Genomic DNA, 21,810 nt, shown 5'->3' with positions numbered 1-21,810 from the left:
ATGACTTTATGACTCAAGATTGGAATACAGATAGATTCTAACCTCACACCTTTAAAGCATTGTTTGAGCTGAGATGGCACCTTTTCTTATAAAACCTTACGTTATCTTGGGAATATGACTTGAAAGACATTCTGGGCTTTACATATTAATGAATCAAAAGCTGCAACCCATTCTAAATGATTAAGACTTAACAGCAATCTAGGTTTGTTCAATACATGGCATCAGTTGTATGACACTTTGATCTTTTACGATAAATTCTGTGTCCCACAGTCAGGGCAGGCAGGGACAAGGGAGGACTGATAAATTAAACTGCATTTATTTCAATACAAGAGGCTTAACAGGGAAGGCAGATGAACTCAGGGCATGGTTACGGACATGGGACTGGGATATCATAGCAATTACACAAACATGGCTCAGGGATGGGCAGGACTGGCAGCTTAATGTTCCAGGATACAAATGCTACAGGAAGGATAGAAAGGAAGGATAGAAAGGGAGGCAAGAGAGGAGGGGGAGTAGTGTTTTTGATAAGGGACAGCATTACAGCTGTGCTGAGGGAGGATATTCCTGGAAATACATCCAGGGAAGTTATTTGGGTGGAACTGAGAAATAAGAAATGAATGCTCACCTTATTGGGATTGTATTATAGACCCCCTAGTAGTCAGAGGGAAATTGAGAAACAAACTTGTAAGGAGATCTCAGCTATCTGTAAGAATAATAGGGTGGTTATGGGAGGGGATTTTAACTTTCCAAACACAGACTGGGACTGCCATAATGTTAAGGGCTTAGATGGAGAGGAATTTGTTCAGTGTGTACAAGACAATTTTCTGATTCAGTATGTGGATGTACCTACTAGAGAAGGTGCAAAACGTGACCTACTCTTGGGTAATAAGGCAGGGCAGGTGATTGAGGTGTCAGTGGGGAAGCACTTTGGGGCCAGTGACCATAATTCTATTAGATTTAAAATGGTGATGGAAAAGGATAGATCAGATGTAAAAGGTGAAGTTCTAAATTGGAGAAAGGCTAATTTTGAGGGTATTAGGCAAGAACTTTCGAAACCTGATCGGGGCAGATGTTCGCAGGCAAAGGGACAGCTGGAAAATAGGAAGCCTTCAGAAATGAGATAACGAGAATCCAAAGAAAGTATATTCCTGTTAGGGTGAAAGGAAAGGCTGGTAGGTATAGGGAATGCTGGATGACTAAAGAAATTGAGGGTTTAGTTAAGATAAAGAAGGAAGCATATGTAAGGTATAGACAGGATAGATCAAGTGAATCCTTAGAAGAGTATAAAGGCAGTAGGAGTATACTTAAGAGGGAAATCAGGAGGCAAAAAGGGGACATGAGATAGCGTTGGCAAATAGAATTAAGGAAAATCCAAAGGGTTTTTACAAATACATTAAGGACAAAAGGGTAACTAGGGAGAGAATAGGGCACCTCAAAGATAAACAAGGCGGCCTTTGTGTGGAGCCACAGAAAATGGGGGAGATACTAAATGAGTAGTTTGCATCAGTATTTACTGTGGAAAAGGATATGGAAGATATAGACTGTCGGGAAATAGATGGTGACATCTTGCAAAATGTCCAGATTACAGAGGAGGAGGTGCTGGATGTCTTGAAACGGTTAAAGGTGGATAAATCCCCAGGACCTGATCCGGTGTACCCGAGAACTCTTTGGGAAGCTAGAGAAGTGATTGCTGGGCCTCTTGCTGAGATATTTGTATCATCGATAGTCACAGGTGAGGTGCCAGAAGACTGGAGGTTGGCAAATGTGGTGCCACTGTTTAAGAAGGGTGGTAAGGACAAGCCAGGGAACTATAGATCGGTGAGCCTGACCTTGGTGGTGGGCAAGTTGTTGGAGGGAATCCTGAGGGACAGGATATACATGTATTTGGAAAGGCAAGGACTGATTAGGGATAGTCAACATGGTTTTGTGTGTGGGAAATCATGTCTCACAAACTTGATTGAGTTTTTTGAAGAAGTAACAAAGAGGATTGATGAGGGCAGAGCAGTAGATGTGATCTATATGGACTTCAGTAAGGCGTTCGACAAGGTTCCCCATGGGAGACTGATTAGCAACATTAGATCTCATGGAATACAGGGAGAACTAGCCATTTGGATACAGAACTGGCTCAAAGGTAGAAGACAGAGGGTGGTGGTGGAGGGTTGTTTTTCAGACTGGAGGCCGGTGACCAGTGGAGTGCCTCAAGGATCAGTGCTGGGTCCTCTACTTTTTGTCATTTACTTAAATGATTTGGATGTGAGCATAAGAGGTACAGTAGGTAGGTTTGCAGATGACACCAAAATTGGAGGCGTAGTGGACAGCAAAGACGGTTACATCAGATTACAACTGAATCTTGACCAGATGGGCCAATGGGCTGAGAAGTGGCAGATGGAGTTTAATTTAGATAAATGCGAGGTGCTGCATTTTGGGAAAGCAAATCTTCGCAGGACTTATACACTTAATGGTAAGGGCCTAGGGAGTGTTGATGAACAAAGAGACCTTGGAGTGCAGGTTCATAGCTCCTTGAAAGTGGAATTGCAGGTAGATAGGATAGTGAAGAAGGCGTTTGGTATGCTTTCCTTTATTGGTCAGAGTATTGAATGTAGAGAATATGGAAGGTATAGAATGTAGAGAAATAGGTGGTGACACCTTGCAAAATGTCCAGATTACAGAGGAGGAAGTGCTGGATGTCTTGAAATGCATAAAAGTGGATAAATCCCCAGGACCTGGTCAGGTGTACCCTAGAACTCTGTGGGAAGCTAGAGAAGTGATTGCTGGTCCACTTGCTGAGATATTTGTATCATCAATAGTCACAGGTGAGGTGCTGGAAGACTGGAGGTTGGCTAACATGGTGCCACTGTGTGGTAAGGACAAGCCAGAGAACTATAGACCAGTGAGCCTGATGTCGGTGGTGGGCAAGTTGTTGGATGGAATCCTGAGGGACAGGATGTACATGCATTTGGAAAGGCAAGGACTGATTAGGGATAGTCAACATGGCTTTGTGCATGGGAAATCATGTCTCACAAACCTGATTGAGTATTTTGAGGAAGTAACAAAGAGGATTGATGAAGGCAGAGCAGTAGATATGATCTATATGGACTTCAGTAAAGCATTCAACAAGGTTCCCCATGAGAGACGGATTAGCAAGGTTAGATCTCATGGAATACAGGGAGAACTAGCCAATTGGATACAGAACTAGCTCAAAGGTAGAAGACAGAGGGTGGTGGTGGAGAGTTGTTTTTCAGATTGGAGGCCTGAGACCAGTGGAGTGCCACAAGGATCGGTGCTGGTCCACTACTTTTTGTCATTTACATAAATGATTTGGATGTGAGCATAAGAGGTACAGTTGTAAGTTTGCAGATGACACCAAAACTGGAGGTGTAGCGAACAGCGAAGAGGGTTACCTCAGATTACAACAGAATCTTGACCAAAGGGCCAATGGGCTGAGAAGTGGCAGATGGAGTTTAATTCAGATAAATGCGAGGTGCTGCATTTTGGGAAAGCAAATCTTAGCAGGACTTATACACTATATGGAAAGGTCCTAGGGAATGCTGCTGAACAAAGAGACCTTAGAATGCGGGTTCATAATTCCTTGAAAGTGGAGTTGCAGGTAGATAGGATAGTGAAGAAGGTGTTTGGTATGCTTTCCTTTATTGGTCAGAGTATTGAGTACAGGAGTTGGGAGGTCATGTTGGCAGCTGTACAGGACATTGGTTAGGCCACTTTTAGAATATTGTGTGCAATTCTGGTCTCCTTCCTATCGGAAAGATGTTGTAAAACTTGAAAGGGTTCAGAAAAGATTTACAAGGATGTTGCCAGGGTTGGAGGATTTGAGCTATAGGGAGAGGCTGAACAGACTGGGGCTGTTTTCCCTGGATGTTGGAGGTTGAGGGATGACCCTATAGAGGTTTACAAAATCATGAGGAGCATGGATAGGATAAATAGACAAAGTCTTTTCCCTGGGGTTGGGGAGTCCAGAACTACAGGGCATAGGTTTAGGGTGAGAGGGGAAACGTATAAAAAGATCTAAGGGCAACATTTTCACACAGAGGGTGGTATGTATATGAAATGAGCTGCCAGAGGAAGTGGTGGACGCTGGTACAATTGCAACATTTAAGAGGCATTTGGATGGATATATGAATAGGAAGGGTTTGGCGGGATATGGGCCGGTGCTGGCAGGTGGGACTAGATTGGGTTGGGATATCTGGTTGGCATGGACAGGTTCGATCGAAGGTCTGTTTCCATGCTGTACATCTCTATGACTCTATGACTCTATGATCCTGCCCCACTAGCTACCTGTCGAAAGAGCGGTGCTCCGAAAGCTGGTGCTTCCAAATAAACCAGTTGGACTGTTGGTGTTGTGTGATTTTTAACTTTGTCCACCCCAGTCCAACACCAGCAAGTCCACATCATTACTAAAATCAAAGCCAATTGTATCATGGACATCATTGTCAAGTACAAACCCACACATACTGCTTATACTTGTATGGGAGATTACTGTGCAACTTCTACTCACTAGGAAGTGAAAACATTGCATTGAAATGTGAGGTGTAATACTGTAAATTGCTAACTTCATATCAGGGAGAGATCCTAATGAAGTTTGCTGAGGTATCTCTCCAGCGTATACTTGTAAATAGAGTCTGTAACTGCTGAACTTCACTAAGCTCCAAGTGGTTGTTTAATCCACAAGTGGTCCTTTTCTTGCTTGCTCCCGGGCATCAGTTGTAGGTCTGACAGTTTGTGTGACTTCACTGACTTGGGTTAATATTCAGGTTGAGTCATGTGAACCTGACTTTTTCAAAAATTCTGAGGTCTTTGCCTGTAGCAAACCCATGTGCTGGGCACAGAATGAATGGGAAATAAGCTCTATTTAATCCATTCACCCCATTCTTAATGTGCACAGTGCTGGGATTGGGGAAGAAAGTTAAAATCAAGCTACATTCAGTCTCAAGTATGTTTTCCATTATACACGTCAAAGTCTTGGAACTCAGTATGAAGGAAAAGCTTCTCAAGTGCTGTGTGTAATGACACTGTAAATACTTAATTACTGATGCATTTAAAATGTTGTCAAACCAGTAAGCAGAACCATTCCTCCCTTACATACCTCCTGCTACTGCTAGTAAACAATTCTTTTTAAAATCTTGAAGTGTTTCAAATGCTACGTAAAGAAAACATTCTGATGAAGTTTACAAATGGCCTTGAGGTTTTTTTGGAATGAAGCATTATTCCTTTTCAAGATATACAATTCAAACTACTTACTCTGATAAATAGATACTTTTTTCTCAAAGTACAAGTTATTTAACTCAAAGTTAACAATCTTGGTTCATTGCAAGTTTATATACAGGCTCGAATACTGTACCATGATAACTTAGGAACAAATGTAACCCTCAGGATTAACTCACCTGCAAATACGTAGTGGAGAATCTCCCGGTCACTTTGAAATACTAGCCATGGTTAAACCTTTTACACCCTGCCATAGATGTACAAGACACATTAATTAAGTTGAAATTCATCTTTTATTCTCCATGCCAACAATGCATTGACTTCCTCTGGCCTCTCTGTAAGATCTCATCACTTAGTTAAGAGGTGGGTAGAGTGATAAAATGAGAACTGGTTGAAAAAGAGGAATTTTGCATGAACATATTCACTGATTAAAAATGTTACAGGCATATACTCTGTAACATTTAGCTGAGCCTCACATTAGCACAACACTTTGCAAAAATACTGGATCAAGCAATTTTTTTTATTCTTGCATCTGATCATCACTAGCAAGGCAAGCAGTTGTCCATTTGTAATTGCTCTAGAACTGATATTCCTCTTCAGAGGGCAGTTAGGAGTCAACCACATTGTTGTGGGCCTGGTGTCATATGTAGACCAGACTGGGTAAGGATGGCAGATTTCATTCCCTTAAGGGCATTTTGTTTTCCTTCCCTGAAGGACATTACTGAACCTAATAGTGTTATGGTGGGATTTGAACCCATATTCCCAGAACATTAGCTTGAGTTTCTGGATTACTGGTCAGTGTCATTACTACTATGTCCCCTCATCGTTGGTAAGCCTGGAATGTGGCAATTACTTAGGATATTTATATGAACAGAGCCCATGCAAAGTTCCCCAACTCATGACAGTTCTAAACACTATTAAGCTCCCGGGTGAGGAGGGATGGACTGACTCCCCTTCCTTATTCACCCATCCCTTTCTCAGTTTGTTGCAATGTACATAATGTTTTAATAAAGGATTCCTTACTTTGTGGGTAGCCTTCTGCCAAAACACATTAACAAATGATGTAAAAGGTGTCAATTTAACCAGGGTTTCTTGAATTACAAAAGAAGAGTGAGCTTATTAAGTACTTCACACAAGAGTCAATATTAAACCAAAACATAGATTATAAATAAGCAAAGTCAAAAAAAGACAAAGGTTAGAAAATAAGGCTATACAGATCTGTGTATGAATTGTTCATGAAAGGGTATTATTGTGATTATTGTAAGGTTCCATCTGTAATGTTGACATTAGCATTTCAACAATTGATTTTGAGATTCTTGGCTTTGTAGGTCGATAAAAATTCCTTTATCCTAATTTCCTTTTATAAAACTGGTTTGTAGCATGCTCAGTGAGAGACTTGCTTCTCTCTCTCCTGCAGTGCAGAGGTGCTTATTGGTTCTTTCCAAGGTGTGACTTCTGTAAGAAGCTACTCAAGCTCTAGTTCACAGGATGCTAACAATCGCACTGAAATAATCTTTTGACCCCTCTTTTGTATATTTCTGGAAAGGGGAAACCATATTAAATGTCTGCAACTGGTGGCTTTCTGCTGAGGGGCGTGGTATGGGCTGGTAACAGGGAGCCACCTCAACAGCTTGAGTCACTTACTGTGTTTTAAATTTCTTTGACACATTTAGGTGTCACATTTCGTCACACCCACAGAGAAATTGTGTCAGCCACCACTGAATTTACATCTGCAGTAATTTTGTCTCTTTGAAAAAACACATTTTGGAATTAGAGGATCAAAATGTGTATAAGCTTTCAGAGTTGTGACTTGTCATTATAGCACTACTCCTGCCAGACTAATGAAATGAGATCCATTCTAATTTCACTTCAAAGGGTGAAAAAGTGATAAATATCTAAAATAAAACACACAGCCACATAGATATTCATTCGCTTAAGCTTGATCATTATTATATTTTCAATTAAAACTAGATCTCCTTAAGTTCTGGCAGGAAATCTCTGATTACATTTGATTTCTTGGTAATGTCAGTGATTTTTAAGTGCTTTCCTTTATTGGTCATGGTATTGAGTACAGGAGTTGGGAGATCATGTTGCGGCTGTACAGGACATTGGTTAGGCCACTGTTGGAATATTGTGGGCAATTCTGGTCTTCTTCCTATCGGAAAGATGTTGTGAAACTTGAAAGGGTTCAGAAAAGATTTACAAGGATAGTGCCAGGGTTGGAGGATCTGAGCTACAGGGAGAGGCTGAACAGGCTGGGGCTGTTTTCCCTGGAGCCTGGGGGGGTGACCTTATAGAGGTTTACAAAATTATGAGGGGCATGGATAGGATAAATAGACAAAGTATTTTCCCTGGGGTTGGGGAGTCCAGAACTACAGGGCATAGGTTTAGGGTGAGAGGAGAAAGATATAAAAGAAGCCTAAGGGGCAACTTTCTCACACAGAGGGTAGTACGTGTATGGAATGAGCTACCAGAGGATGTGGTGGAGGCTGGTACAATTGCAACATTTAAGAGGCATTTGGATGGGTATATGAATAGGAAGGGTTTAGAGGGATATGGGCCGGGTGCTGGCAGGTGGGACTAGATTGGGTTGGGATATCTGGACGGCATGGACGAGTTGGACCGAAGGGTCTGTTTCCATGCTGTACATCTCTATGACTCTATGAATCTAAGTGGTGTAGTTGAAGCACAAGCTCCAGTGGTATATCTCAGTATTCTGTGCCTTAAACCTTCCCACAAAAGTCAATGAGTTGTGCTCAGTATGGACTGTGTTCTCTTTGTACAGATTTAGGACATAGATCTTGAACTGTTTGATAGCCAGTAATAAACCAGAAGTTTCCTTCTCTACAGTGGAGTACTGCTTCTAAGGTTTGTTCAGTTTTTTGGAGAAGTACACGACTGGTCTCTGTATTCCTGATTCATCAGGAGGACCCTACCTGATTTCACTCACAATGATGGCTACTTTCATTGCTTGTTTAAAGTTTGGAGCTACAAGCACAGACCCGCAGGTTAAATTAGCTTCTGATAATGTTCAACTCCATTTTCCTGTGTTTTCACCATAACATTTGATTCCCTAACTAATTAAAACTCTACCTCAGCCTTGAATATGCTTAATGACCTAGCCTGTACAGTGTTATGTGGGAACGAATTCTACAGATTTAGGATTTAATGACCGAGCCTGTACTGTGTTATGTGTGGGAAGGAATTCCACAGACTCACCACCCTGTGAGAGAAGAAATTCCTCCTCGTCTCAGTCCTACATGTTACCCCTTATTCTGAATTAATGTCCTCTGGTGCTAAACATTCCAAAAATAACCTTTCTGCACGACAGTGGTAAGCCCTCTATATATCCTGTATGTTTCAAGAAGGTTACCACTCATTCATTTTTATTCCAATGAGGACAGGCCCAACTTTTACATCTTCTTCTCATAAGGCAATCCCTCCATACAGGAGCAGCTTAATGAACCTTCTCTAGAACGCCTCTAGTGCTGCTATATTTTAGAGAAGGTGGCCAAAACATATTTTACATTCATGGAATGTATGCAAGCTAGCCATGCCAGCATTTATTTCCCATCCCTTATTTGTTCTTGAGAAACTGCTGGAGAGTTGCCTCCGTGAATGCTGCTGATATAGGTAGACTCACAATGCCATCACCTTTTAATCAATGAATGACTAGTAAAGCTCTTTTTGAAATACATCCTACTGACATTATAGGATTTGGTCATTCTAAACAGAGGTCATAATCATTGAATTGACATGGAAATGCAATTGCTTGATATGGGGTATAAGAAAGGCCATAGGGAGGATGAGGTGGAAGGAGAAGCTTGGCATAGAGTGTATGAGGAGCCTTGGGATGTAAGCAGAGGGTTATACATTGGCATTGGATGAGGCGAGGACCCATGGAGGGTGGATGGAGGGCATGAAGTGATTAACTTGAGGCATGGGGATGTGTGGGATGTGAGGGATGTGAGTACTAAGGATTACTGTATTTACTATAAATGGGACATGGTCAGCCTTCTAAACAACCACCCTTTTACTCAGCAGAACTCATTCTGGGGACTGCAGGGTTAACTTTAGCACTGAATTGAATCATTTAGGGCACATATATTCAATATAAAATACAGTGAAAAATGTGTACCGTCACCATGCATAGGCACAATTCACATGAACTTAAAATAAAAATTAAGAAATAAAATAAGATAAGTTAGAGTCCAACATTTTCTTCTCTGCCAACAATCAAACATCCTTCTGGAGTATTAATTGCAGTTTCGGAGCCAGTCTTTCCTGAGGTCAGTGTGTGAAGCCAGGAGTTTTCCTAACTCCTGCTACCCACATCAATGATGAACATCCAGTCCGGGATGTCTACTGTGGTCCACCATAGTGGGAATAAATGCCCATTGCATTGCCAATGAGCAAACTCTGAAACAATTGGTGTAATATTGTACATTGATCCTAAATATGGGTACTCATGCAACACGTGTTATGGAAATTGTGGAACGATGCTGTGTTCTCAGGGATGTTCACACCCAAACCCCTCCCTGTGGGCATTGTGGGCCTACCTACAGCAGTTGGACAGCAGCGGGTTCAAGAAGGCAGCTCACACCAGCTTTTCAAGGGCAACCAGAGACAGGCAATAAATGGTGGCCAGCCAACTATGGCTACGTCACTGCCGGGCCAATAAGGGAATTTTTTAAAGTGTCACTTCTGGGATTTATTGCTAGAAATAATTATTGAGGATGCAACATAAATTTAATCAAAAACAAACAAACATTTGCATTTGGAAGTGAAAAGAGAAGGCAAAATATGTGTGTGTGTGCAGCAAATGGGCATGTTATAACAAGGTTTATTTTCTCATTATTTCAGATCAGGAATTGGTATGTAGTTCTCAACCAATGTTTTCTCTCTTTGTATTTGTGATGTTTTGAATTAGTTTTTGTTCAAGCCATGACTGCACTGAAAGTTTAACCAGAAACTAGTCTTGTTACTTGGAATAGTTGACAATGAGGTATCACCCAGGATTTGGCTCATTGTATCTTAGGTCACTAAGAGCAAAGGAACATTCTTGGTGTTCAATGTTGCTACAACATGTGGTGAGGATTACAATTTTAACTCTAGAGAGCTGGGACTTTGTAACTTTGTTTATGTTTTCTGCTCTTTTCAACTCCCCAAGACTGAGTGACCTCCTTTAGTGTTGCACAATTTCTATGTTTTTACATGGCACATAATCCTGTGGCAGGCAAAGATGCCTGTTGTTGCAATCTTCCTTCCCCCCTCCATGGAATTAGCTCTCTAACAGAGTCTGCTTGAAATATTTCAATTGGTCTGACTGCACGAGCAGAGCCCAGGAGGAATGGGGTTGAACCCAGGCCACTGAGAGCCTACTATAATTAAGGTCAGATGGAAAACTTGGTTTGAAGACTCCTACTCATGGTGATGAATTTCTGTCCCGCCCAGCACCAAGCACCAAACACCAACGTATTATACTCTACTCAGAGGAGTGCTCCTCAGTGTCCAACAGTGGCGCCAACATCATGAACCTATTTGGCATGACCATCCAGGTGGCAATATGTGCTGGTTTTTGTTAACTGGGAGGAAGAAGAAGATGTGGCGTGACAGAGTCTGCAATTCTAAAAATTGCAAGGGTTAACCTAAGATAGGATGCTTGTTGAGAGTTAATATAGTGTTTATCCCAAAAGAGAAACTTCGGCATAAATTTTAACAAGAAAAGGTCAACTTAACAATTTTAAAGCATATGGTTTTATTTATAGCCATGTAAAAGCCATTGCTGTGTTTCTCAAATTTGTTTTAGCAAAGATGTGATTACTATCAAATAGATTTCACCATGTTCTTTTTTGTGCTGAATCATTTATGTTGCAAAGTTGAATTAACTCCACTGTTATTTTGTGTAAAGAACAGGCTGTCTCTGTAAAGTGCTTTGCCCTGCTCAGAGTTGTGCTGTGCCTCTGTTTTGGATTTCAACACTAGGGATTACCATCCACTTCAATAAATGCAGCTGATGCTACAGGGCCGGGCTTGAAAGTGTGCAGTTACATAGGCCAGGATTTCATTCCTGGGAGTGTACCATTCCCCACATTTTGGGCAGATTCTTAGTATTTTGTGGCAAGGTGGGAGTCATGTTGAGGTTGGTGGAGTGATTCCTGCTGCAAGGCTGGGTGAGATATCTCACCAGGTCTTACAGAAATCCCTACTTTAGTTGCTATTTGAGCTCATGCAGTGGGATTTCTGGCCTATTTTCATCTCATCTTTCTTCACACCGTTCCCAAGCAACTAACAAATCACCGGAGCTCTGGGAATTCATTGGCATCCATTCCATCCGCGCAATCTTTAAAATCCTGCTGTGCACCTGGACAAGAACTATAAGACCAGAGCTGCCCTACGTGGTTCTGACATTTGCCCTGGACATGGTGGACAAAGGGAGTTTGTCTCCTGGCTTTGTATGCATGCTCCTGGAGCTGCTGCTGGACAGGGTGGTGCACAGACAGGACTTCCTCTTGCCCCAGGGCCAGCAGTGGAGGCCATGACATCAGAGCGTGCCAGCCTGCTCTGTTTCAGCCGTTTGGAGAAATGCCCAGCACTGTAGGAATATGGTCAATGTACTTTTCCGTTCTGCCAGCATAGGTTTCACCATCTTATCTTCAATATCTGACACTCTATCTCTGCTACTGGACCCACCTTCCACTAAGACTCACCTTCTACAGCTCTCCCTAATACATGTAAAATATTGTCACTCACCCTTGACCCTGCCCACCCTACATACCCTGTGCAGTGACTGCTCACTTCTTCTACTGTAATAGCTGTGTCACCTACTTTAACCTTCTATAATATTCACTTCTCTCTCATCCCAAGGGCAAAACAGCCCACAATATGGTAGAAAGAGTCAAGCTGGGTGGTGTGCTGCCTGTCATTTGGCTCCTCATCCCTTACGAGGAGGGCATTGTGTCTATGACTGCCCTGAGCAGGGCCTGGACAGGTCTTGGAGACTGGCCTAGACTCACTGTGCCTGGACCCTCCGAGCCAGAAGCTAACAATTTTGACTGGACTGAGGCCTGCCAACAGCTATAATAAACTGCATTGCTTTCCACATTTGACTGTCGGGTCAGAGATCCTGTTGACTGGCATTCTAGAGTAAGAACAGAGCCACTCTAGAGTTAGACTGTTTTAAAACAAAAAGACAGATGTAAATTATGGCCACCCAGGGTAAGCTGGACTGAGCTCCACCCAGTCTGATGGTTAACACAGATTTAGGATGAGGTAACACCCTATAAAACAATGAGTTATTTATCAAGACCTTGTTGTGAAATCATTCACCTGCCATTAGATTCTCAAACCATCACTTTAGTGAATAGCTCCATAGTTCAACTGTTTTCACACGTACCTTCTGCTCTGAACAATTTGATCTGTGTTTATGTCATCTCCTTTCATACCTCAAGCTGTATAGGCATCCAGCAGAGGTTCACTCGGTTGAAACCAAGTGTGGAGAAACTGTCTTAAGAGGAGAGCGAGTAGATTGGGCCCATACTCATTAGAATTTCGAGGGATGAGGGACTGAACCCTGGGGAATTCCAATACGAACCTTCCTCCACCTTAAAAAATATCCATCGACCATTAAACATAATCAATTCCATTTTCCCAAGAAAAATATACTTCTGTCTTCAAAGCCAAGTTGCAGATGTTTCACTATAGTATCTTTTTGCTACTTGTTATTTATACTTAAGAGTGTTTATATGTCATATTATTCAAATATTCAGAATGGCCATTCAGTTCAGTGTTTCTCATCAAACAGTTGAACTATGGAGCTATTCACTAAAGTGACTTGTGTACTCAAAATGAAAAGCTTTGACAAAATATGTCCTTTTCTCAGCAGCTAAGTTCTGTACTAAATGATGAAAAGTAGCTTCCATCCTGCAGTCATACACTCATTATTATTTCATAAGCTTTGTAACAAAGTAAAGTTAAATCAAAAGCCTAATATTTTAGTATAGTTTTTAGATTAAACATCTACCAGTTACTCTCCCACTAGGCCCTGTCTGACCATGGGGCACTTATTCAGCTAACTGGAGATGTAGCTAAGAAAAAAAAAGAGAAAACTACAGAACAAAGGGATTTGAGAGTTGTTATGCATGAATCATAAAAAGCTAGCATCCAAGTTCAGTGTGTAACAGGGAAGGCAAATGGATGTTGGCCTTTATTTAAAGAGGAATGAAAAATAAAATTAGGGACATTTTCTGAAAACTGTACAAAGCACAAATCAGACCTCAGCTGGAATACTTTCAATCATTTATCTAAGAAAAGATACACTGGCATTGGTGTCATCCAGGCAGGGTTCACCAGGCTGACACCAGGTATGGACAGGCTGCATAGATTGGGCTTGTACTCATCGGAATTTAGAAGGATGAGAGACTGATTCTCGGGGAATTCCAATACAAATCTTCCTCCAGCCTAAAAAAATCCATCAACCATTACACTTAGTTTCCTGATGTACATTAGTGATGTAGATTCTAGTGCACTGAGCCTTAGATGAGGGCCTTCTCAGTCTCATAACCCCTTTGTACAGGAGAAGAGTTAACCATTTCCCACATTCGGTGAACACTTAGAATGTTAAGAAATGGGAGGGTATGGTTAGACACAAACAGAAAACTCAGATAGAGTAAGAACAAGATTGGGCGGACCTTTACCAAGGGGAGTTTCATGGAGGGTTCCTCTCTGCTAACTCATGTGGGTTTTCTTACACACATGACGAATGCATCTCACTTCCTGTGATGCTGTGCCTACACTATCTGACACTCACCAATGGCCTCACCATGGCCAAGGTTGTCTGGGATATAAAGCTGAGCTGTGCACGAGGTCAATTGCAGCCAGCCACAGTTGCAGTTTCAGAACTTCTGCCCCAAAGACGGCTGACAGAAGCAAGTAGGTACCTCAACTTGCTGACAGCTTCCTAAAGGTACTGGGGGAGGTGGTGGAGAGAGAGTCACTCTTCTTCAGGACTGCCAGAGGATAGTTACCACCTAGATCAGTGTGTTGTCCACAGTCTGGAGAAACACCCAGATCAGTTTGATGTTCAACAGCATTTAAACAACGTGAACTACATAGAAAGTTCAATGCTGTAAGCTGCATTAGTAATTGAGAATACAGGGGGTACACAGGCCCCTGCAGCATCAAAGATAACTTCACACAACTCAGTTCCTTTCAGTGATGGTCACGAAGACTTTCTGCCTGTGTCACTTTGTCCGATGCTCTGTAAGGTGCTGTAGCTTCTAAAGAATGTCTTCATTTTCTGACTCAGCACAATCCTCATCGTCTGTCACATTGTTTGGTGTGTCCTCTGGTTTTCCACAGCAGGGATTCCATGGATTAAGCAGCGTCTTTATCTGCACAATACGGTACTAATCCCCAGACATGACCCACATGATGCTGCTGTGGACAGGATATCCTAGTGCAGGAAGGTGTTCCATTACAGATACACTGCACATCGTGACGTGTCATTCCGACTGCCATCTCTAAGCAGGATATGGTGCCACCGACCCTTCCACATCTGTACGGCAATCCATCGAAGACCAGTGACTGTAGGTTTCCTTCATCTTCATCACATCATGAGGCCACCTACAGCTGGAATCTCACATTGAGAGGCTGTTCCACTTCTGTTGGGGGTCGATGTGGTCCTGAGCTTCAGACCCATGTGTTTCTCATTCATTCCTCTAACAGCTCTTACAGCCACACCGCTGACCATTGCTTCTGTGCCTGGATCCATTGGAGATGTTCCCAATGAGCCGCTGTGGGCAATATCAGAGACAAAGCAGCTCCTCAATCATTCAGCTGTCGCAGCAATCACAAAAAATATTTCAACAGCATCCTCCAAACACTGGGACATGGGGATCCCAACTAGAAGGCCAATGGGACGCTTCTACAGTGACCTTGCCCATGGCGGCCCAGATTCAGACATAAACTGTTCAGGTCTTTTGGGGCACATTCAGTGGGAGATTGTCCGTGTAGCAGCAACAATGAAGACAATTAGGGATGGCTAATAAATGCTGGCCTGGCCTGTAACATTCACACGTGTGAATGAATAACAAAAAAAGCCAATGCATGAGGTCCACATACGGTGTTATGTAATAACAGACGTAATTCATCTGTACTGCGTGTGTATGTCTGTTTAATGCTGTTGCCTCTTGAGGGGTCTCATATCACACAAAAGTGGAGAACTCTCCTGTACAACAAGAAAGAAATACTTACTTCCCCCAGTGTAGATGTTGCTGCACCTGTGATTTGGATGAGATAGATAGTGCTTCACCGAGTGAGTCACTGACACCCCCAAACTTCCATGTTCCTTTCTGCCTTGTCCTCCTCATCAACTCCACTGTTGAAATCTTAGAGGCCTGAACAATGTAGGCTATGGTGAGATCTTTGGCAAAATTGTGTGAGAATTTCCTGTGACACTCACCTCGGTCTCAGGAGCAAATTGTTGCATCTTTCATTTATTTGTTAAGCGGTTGGCGTGTTCCTCTCTAGGCACTGGTGAAATGTCAACTAAGAGGGATTAAGGTTTATTAAATGCCTTATAATGGCACAAGTCACCTCATTAATAATCAACTTGTTATCTTATCAAAAGAGCAGAACACGTTAGACATCAAGAATTCTAGAATTCAGACCAGGCATTTGATGACTTCAGCCTATTCCAAAGGACCTCCATTTTGGTCACTGCACAAAAACATTGCAGGGTCTGCTTCACACACACTGGGACACATGTACCCCATATTCACATGCACCGGGACACATGTACCCCATATTCACACACACCGGGACACGTGTACCCCATATTCACACGCACCAGGACACATGTACCCCATATTCACACACACTGGGACACATGTACCCCATATTCACATGCACCAGGACACATGTACCCCATATTCACACACACCGGGACACATGTACCCCATATTCACACACACCGGGACACATGTACCCCATATTCACATGCACCAGGACACATGTACCCCATATTCACACACACCAGGACACATGTACCCCATATTCACACACACCGGGACACATGTACCCCATATTCACACGCACCGGGACACATGTACCCCATATTCACACACACCGGGACACGTGTACCCCATATTCACACGCACCAGGACACATGTACCCCATATTCACACACACTGGGACACATGTACCCCATATTCACATGCACCAGGACACATGTACCCCATATTCACACACACCGGGACACATGTACCCCATATTCACACACACCGGGACACATGTACCCCATATTCACACGCACCAGGACACATGTACCCCATATTCACACACACCGGGACACATGTACCCCATATTCACACGCACCAGGACACATGTACCCCATATTCACACACACCGGAACACATGTACCCCATATTCACACATACCGGGACACATGTACCCCATATTCACACGCACCAGGACACATGTACCCCATATTCACACACACCGGAACACATGTACCCCATATTCACACATACCGGGACACATGTACCCCATATTCACACACACCGACATCCAACATATGCCAGTGTCTAAGAATCCTTACGGCATATCTCTGAGCCAATTACAAAGACATTTCTGCACTTCAATACTACATTTTGGACTCTCACTTTTTATGGTGCAACAGGACACTCAGGGACACGCACCCAGCTCATGGACTGCACCAGGCTGCATCTCCAGATTGTATGCTCACAGTCATAGTGGTCACTTGCTCTAAGCTTACTCGGCTGTTTAATGCACCCTGCCTTACATTGCCTTGCCAAGTTCTTTTGTGTTTTTCCTCCTCAGCCAGAGACACCAGACCCTTATTACTTCTGGGCAAAAATGAGGACTGCAGATGCTGGAAACCAGAGTAGAGATCAGAGTCGTGCTGGAAAAGCACAGCAGGTCAGGCAGCATCCAAAGAGCAGGAAAATTTACGTTTTGGGCAAAAGCCCTTCATCAGGAATGGAGGCAGGGAGCCTCCAGGATGGAGAGATAAATTTATTTTGGGAGGGGGGGGGGGTGCGTGGGGCTGGGGAGGAGGTAGCAAAGGGTACAATAGGTAAATGGGGGTGGGGATGGAGGTGATAGGTCAGTCTCCCAATAGCCAGTGGGAGATATGTAGACAGATCATGGAAAGCTGTAAAAGCAACACAATGTAGAGGGTTGTTTTAACTTCCCTACATTGACTGGGACTCCCTTAGTGCCAGGGGCTTTGATGGAGTATAATTTGTTAGGTGCATCCATGAGTGGTGATGGAGGAGGCCCAGGATCTGCATGTCTTCAGCAGGTTGGGAGGGGAAGTTGAAATGTTGGGCCACGGGGCGGTGCGGTTGATTGGTGCGGGTGTCCTGGAGATGTTCCCTAAAGCGCTCTGCGAGGAGGCATCCAGTCTCCCCAGTGTAGAGGAGACCGCATCGGGAGCAACAGATACAATAAATGATATTGGTGGAAGTGCAGGTGAAACTTTGATGGATGTAGAAGGCAATTTTAGGGCCTTGGATGGAGGTGAGGGGGAGGTGTGGGTGCAGGTTTTGCAATTCCTGCGGTGGCAGGGGAGGGTGCCAGGAGGGGAGGGTGGGCTTTTGGGGGAGCGTGAACCTGACCAGGCAAACATGGAGGGAATGGTCTTTGCGGAAAGGGGTAGGGAGGGAAATATATCTCTGGATTGGAGGTGGCAGAAATGTCGGCGGATGATTTGGTTTATGCGGAGGTTTGTAGGGTGGAAGGTGAGAACCAGGGGCGTTCTGTCCTTGTTGTGGTTGGAGGGGTGGGGTCTGAGGGCGGAGGTGCGGGATGTGGATGAGATGTGTTGGGAGGGCATCTTCAACCACGTGGGAAGGGAAATTGCAATCTTTAAAGAAGGGTCCATCTGGTGTGCTCTGTGGTGGAATTGGTCCTCCTGGGAGCAGATATGGTGGAGGCGGAGGAATTGGGAATATGGGATGGCATTTTTGCAGGAGGTAGGGTGGGAAGAGGTGTAATCCAGGTAGCAGTGGGAATCAGTGGGTTTGTAAAAAATGTCAGTGTCAAGTCGGTCATCATTAATGGAGATGGAGAGGTCCAGGAAGGGGAAGGAGGTGTCAGAGATGGTCCACCTTCTCCCTAGCCCCACCGCCCCATTTATTTCTCCACCCTGGATGCTCCCTGCCTCCATTCCTGATGAAGGGCTTTTGCCCAAAATGTCGATTTTCCTGCTCCTCAGATGCTGCCTGACCTGCTATGCTTTTCCAGCACCACTCCAATCTAGATTGAGTGAAGTGCAGATAAAGTGCTGCTTCACCTGGAAGGTGTGTTTGGGCCCTTGGATACTGAGGAGGCAGGAAGTAAGTGGACGGATGTTATACTTTCTGTGGATGCAGGGGAAGCTACCGTGAGGCTGTGGGAGGATGCTGGGAGTGAGGGATGAGCGGATCCAGGGTCTCCCAAAGGGAACGGTCTCTGCAGAAAGCTGACAAAGGAGAGCAGAATTGGTGGCTAATGATCCTCTGGATATGGATTCTGGTGGGATGGCAGTTAAGGACAAGGGGGAGCTGAAAATGTGTTGCTGGAAAAGCGCAGCAGGTCAGGCAGCATCCAGGGAACAGGAGAATCGACATTTCGGGCATAAGCCCTTCTTCAGGAATGAGGAAAGTGTGTCCAGCAGGCTAAGATAAAAGGTAGGGAGGAGGGACTTGGGGGGGGGGGTCGGAAATGTGATAGGTGGAAAGAGGTCAAGGTGAGGGTGGTAGGTCAGACTGGGGTGGGGGCGGAGAGGTCAGGAAGAAGATTGCATGTTAGGAAGGCGGTGCTGAATTCGATGGATTTGACTGAGACAAGGTGGGGGGAGGGGAAATGAGGAAACTGGTGAAATCCGAATTCATCCATTGTGGTTGGAGGGTTGCTAGTTGGAAGATGAGGCGCTCTTCCTCCAACCGTCGTGTTGTTGTGGTCTGGCGATGGAGGAGTCCAAAGACCTGCATATCCTTGGTGGAGTGGGAGGGGGAGTTGAAGTGTTGAGCCACAGGGTGGTTGGGTTGATTGGTCCGGGTGTCCCAGAGATGTTCTCTGAAACGCTCCGCAAGTAGCTGGCCTGTCTCCCCAATATAGAGGAGGCCACATCGGGTGCAGAGGATGCAATAGATGATGTGTGTGGAGGTGCAGGTGAATCTGTGGCGGATATGGAAGTTTCCTTTGGGGCCTTGGAGGGAGGTGAGGGGGGAGGTGTGGGCGCAAGTCTTGCACCTCCTGCGGTTGCAGGGGAAGGTGCCGGGAGTGGAGGTTGGGTTGGTGGGGGGTGTGGATCTGACGAGGGAGTCACGGAGGGAGTGGCCTTTACGGAATGCTGATAGGGGAGAGGAGGGAAATATATCCTTGGTGGTGGGGTCCGTTTGGAGGTGGCGGAAATGACGGCGGATGATGCGCTGTACATGGAGATTGGTGGGGTGGTAGGTGAGGACCAGTGGGGTTCAGTCCTGGTGGCTGGTTGGAGGGGCGGGGCTCAAGGCGGAGGAAATTTCCCCCCTGACGTGGTCGACGATGCCCTCCACCGCATCTCTTCCACTTCCCGGTCCTCCGCCCTTGAGCCCCGCCCCTCCAACCGCCACCAGGACAGAACCCCACTGGTCCTCACCTACCACCCCACCAATCTCCATGTACAGCGCATCATCCGCCGTCATTTCCGCCACCTCCAAACAGACCCCACCACCAAGGATATATTTCCCTCCCCTCCCCTATCAGCATTCCGTAAAGGCCACTCCCTCCATGACTCCCTCGTCAGATCCACACCCCCCACCAACCCAACCTCCACTCCCGGCACCTTCCCCTGCAACCGCAGGAGGTGCAAGACTTGCGCCCACACCTCCTCCCTCACCTCCCTCCAAGGCCCCAAAGGAAACTTCCATATCTGCCACAGATTCACCTGCACCTCCACACACATCATCTATTGCATCCTCTGCACCCGATGTGGCCTCCTCTATATTGGGGAGACAGGCTAGCTACTTGCGGAGCGTTTCAGAGAACATCTCTGGGACACCCGGACCAATCAACCCAACCACCCTGTGGCTCAACACTTCAACTCCCCCTCCCACTCCACCAAGAATATGCAGGTCTTTGGACTCCTCCATCGCCAGACCACAACAACACGACGGTTGGAGGAAGAGCGCCTCATCTTCCGCCTAGGAACCCTCCAACCACAAGGGATGAACTCGGATTTCACCAGTTTCCTCATTTCCCCTCCCCCCACCTTGTCTCAGTCAAATCCATCGAATTCAGCACCGCCTTCCTAACCTGCAATCTTCTTCCTGACCTCTCCGCCCCCACCCCAGTCTGACCTATCACCCTCACCTTGACCTCTTTCCACCTATCACATTTCCGACGCCCCCCCCACAAGTCCCTCCTCCCTACCTTTTATCTTAGCCTGCTGGACAAACTTTCCTCATTCCTGAAGAAAGGCTTATGCCCGAAACGTCGATTCTCCTGATCCCTGGATGCTGCCTGACCTGCTGCGCTTTTCCAGCAACACATTTTCAGCTCTGATCTCCAGCATCTGCAGCCCTCACTTTCTCCTCAAGGACAAGGGGGAGCCTGCTGCTGTTGTGGAAGGGAAGCGAAGGGGTAAGAGCCAAACCATGAGAAGCAGGTCTGAAATGGCTGAGGGCTCTGTCATCCACAGTGCTGGAGAATCCTTAGTTGAGGAAGAAGGTGGCCATTTTGGGGGCTCTCTTGTTGAATTCGACATCATCGGAATAGAGGTGACAGAGATGAAGGAACTGGCAGAATGGAATTGAGTCTTCACAGGAAGCAAAGTGTGAGGATGTATAGTCCAGCTAACTGTGGGAGTTGGTGGATTTGTGGGGAATTTATGAAAGACCTGTGGCCAATCCTCAGCACAGTGAATGTTGAGTGCACCTTTCCTTTGCAGAAGAATGCAATACCTGGGCCATTATTGAAAACAACTGATTCATTCTTCAATGGACAGAACTGTAACTTCAATCTGGAAGTTGAGAAGCAGCTACAACTAAAGATGAATATCCTTTTCTCTCTGGTTCCAACCTTGGCTGACGAGATGAATATTCTTTCTTTCTGCTGGCATCAATATCCTAGAATTTGAATCAGCCTGAATGATCACCCCATTATTCTCAGTGGATGTATGCCCACAGGCTTAAATTGCTGCTAATTTGGCACTCAACTGGGAATCTCACAGAAAGGCCACGTGACTGACTGCTCTGGGACTCTTAACTGAGAGATTTGTGCTGTAGAAGATGTTTTTTTCTGAGGTTCAGGTTAAGCTGTGCTGCTGGAGTTGAATAAAACGAGCTTTGCATTATAACTAGCCGCCTTGCACCTTATCTGAGAGTGATGGTGGCGTTATGTTTTGGCTATTTCCCTGCACTCATATCCATTAGGAGGATCACACCCCTTCCTCAAATATTGCGACAATACCAGCAAAATGTAGATTTGAAATGAATGTTCACAGTAGATTGGAGTTCTGACATGCTGATATGGAATAGCCAAAGGCGACTTTAACAAGAAACTTCAATCTATTCTTAAAGCGCAAATGTCTAACATGATTTT

Source organism: Chiloscyllium plagiosum, unplaced genomic scaffold (genome assembly GCF_037043375.1).
Source record: "Chiloscyllium plagiosum isolate Xiang-an unplaced genomic scaffold, Cpla_swu_hap1 HiC_scaffold_2, whole genome shotgun sequence".
Classification (NCBI taxonomy): domain Eukaryota; kingdom Metazoa; phylum Chordata; class Chondrichthyes; order Orectolobiformes; family Hemiscylliidae; genus Chiloscyllium; species Chiloscyllium plagiosum.
The sequence above is the reverse complement of the archived record's forward strand: the minus strand, read 5'-3'. Positions refer to the sequence as shown.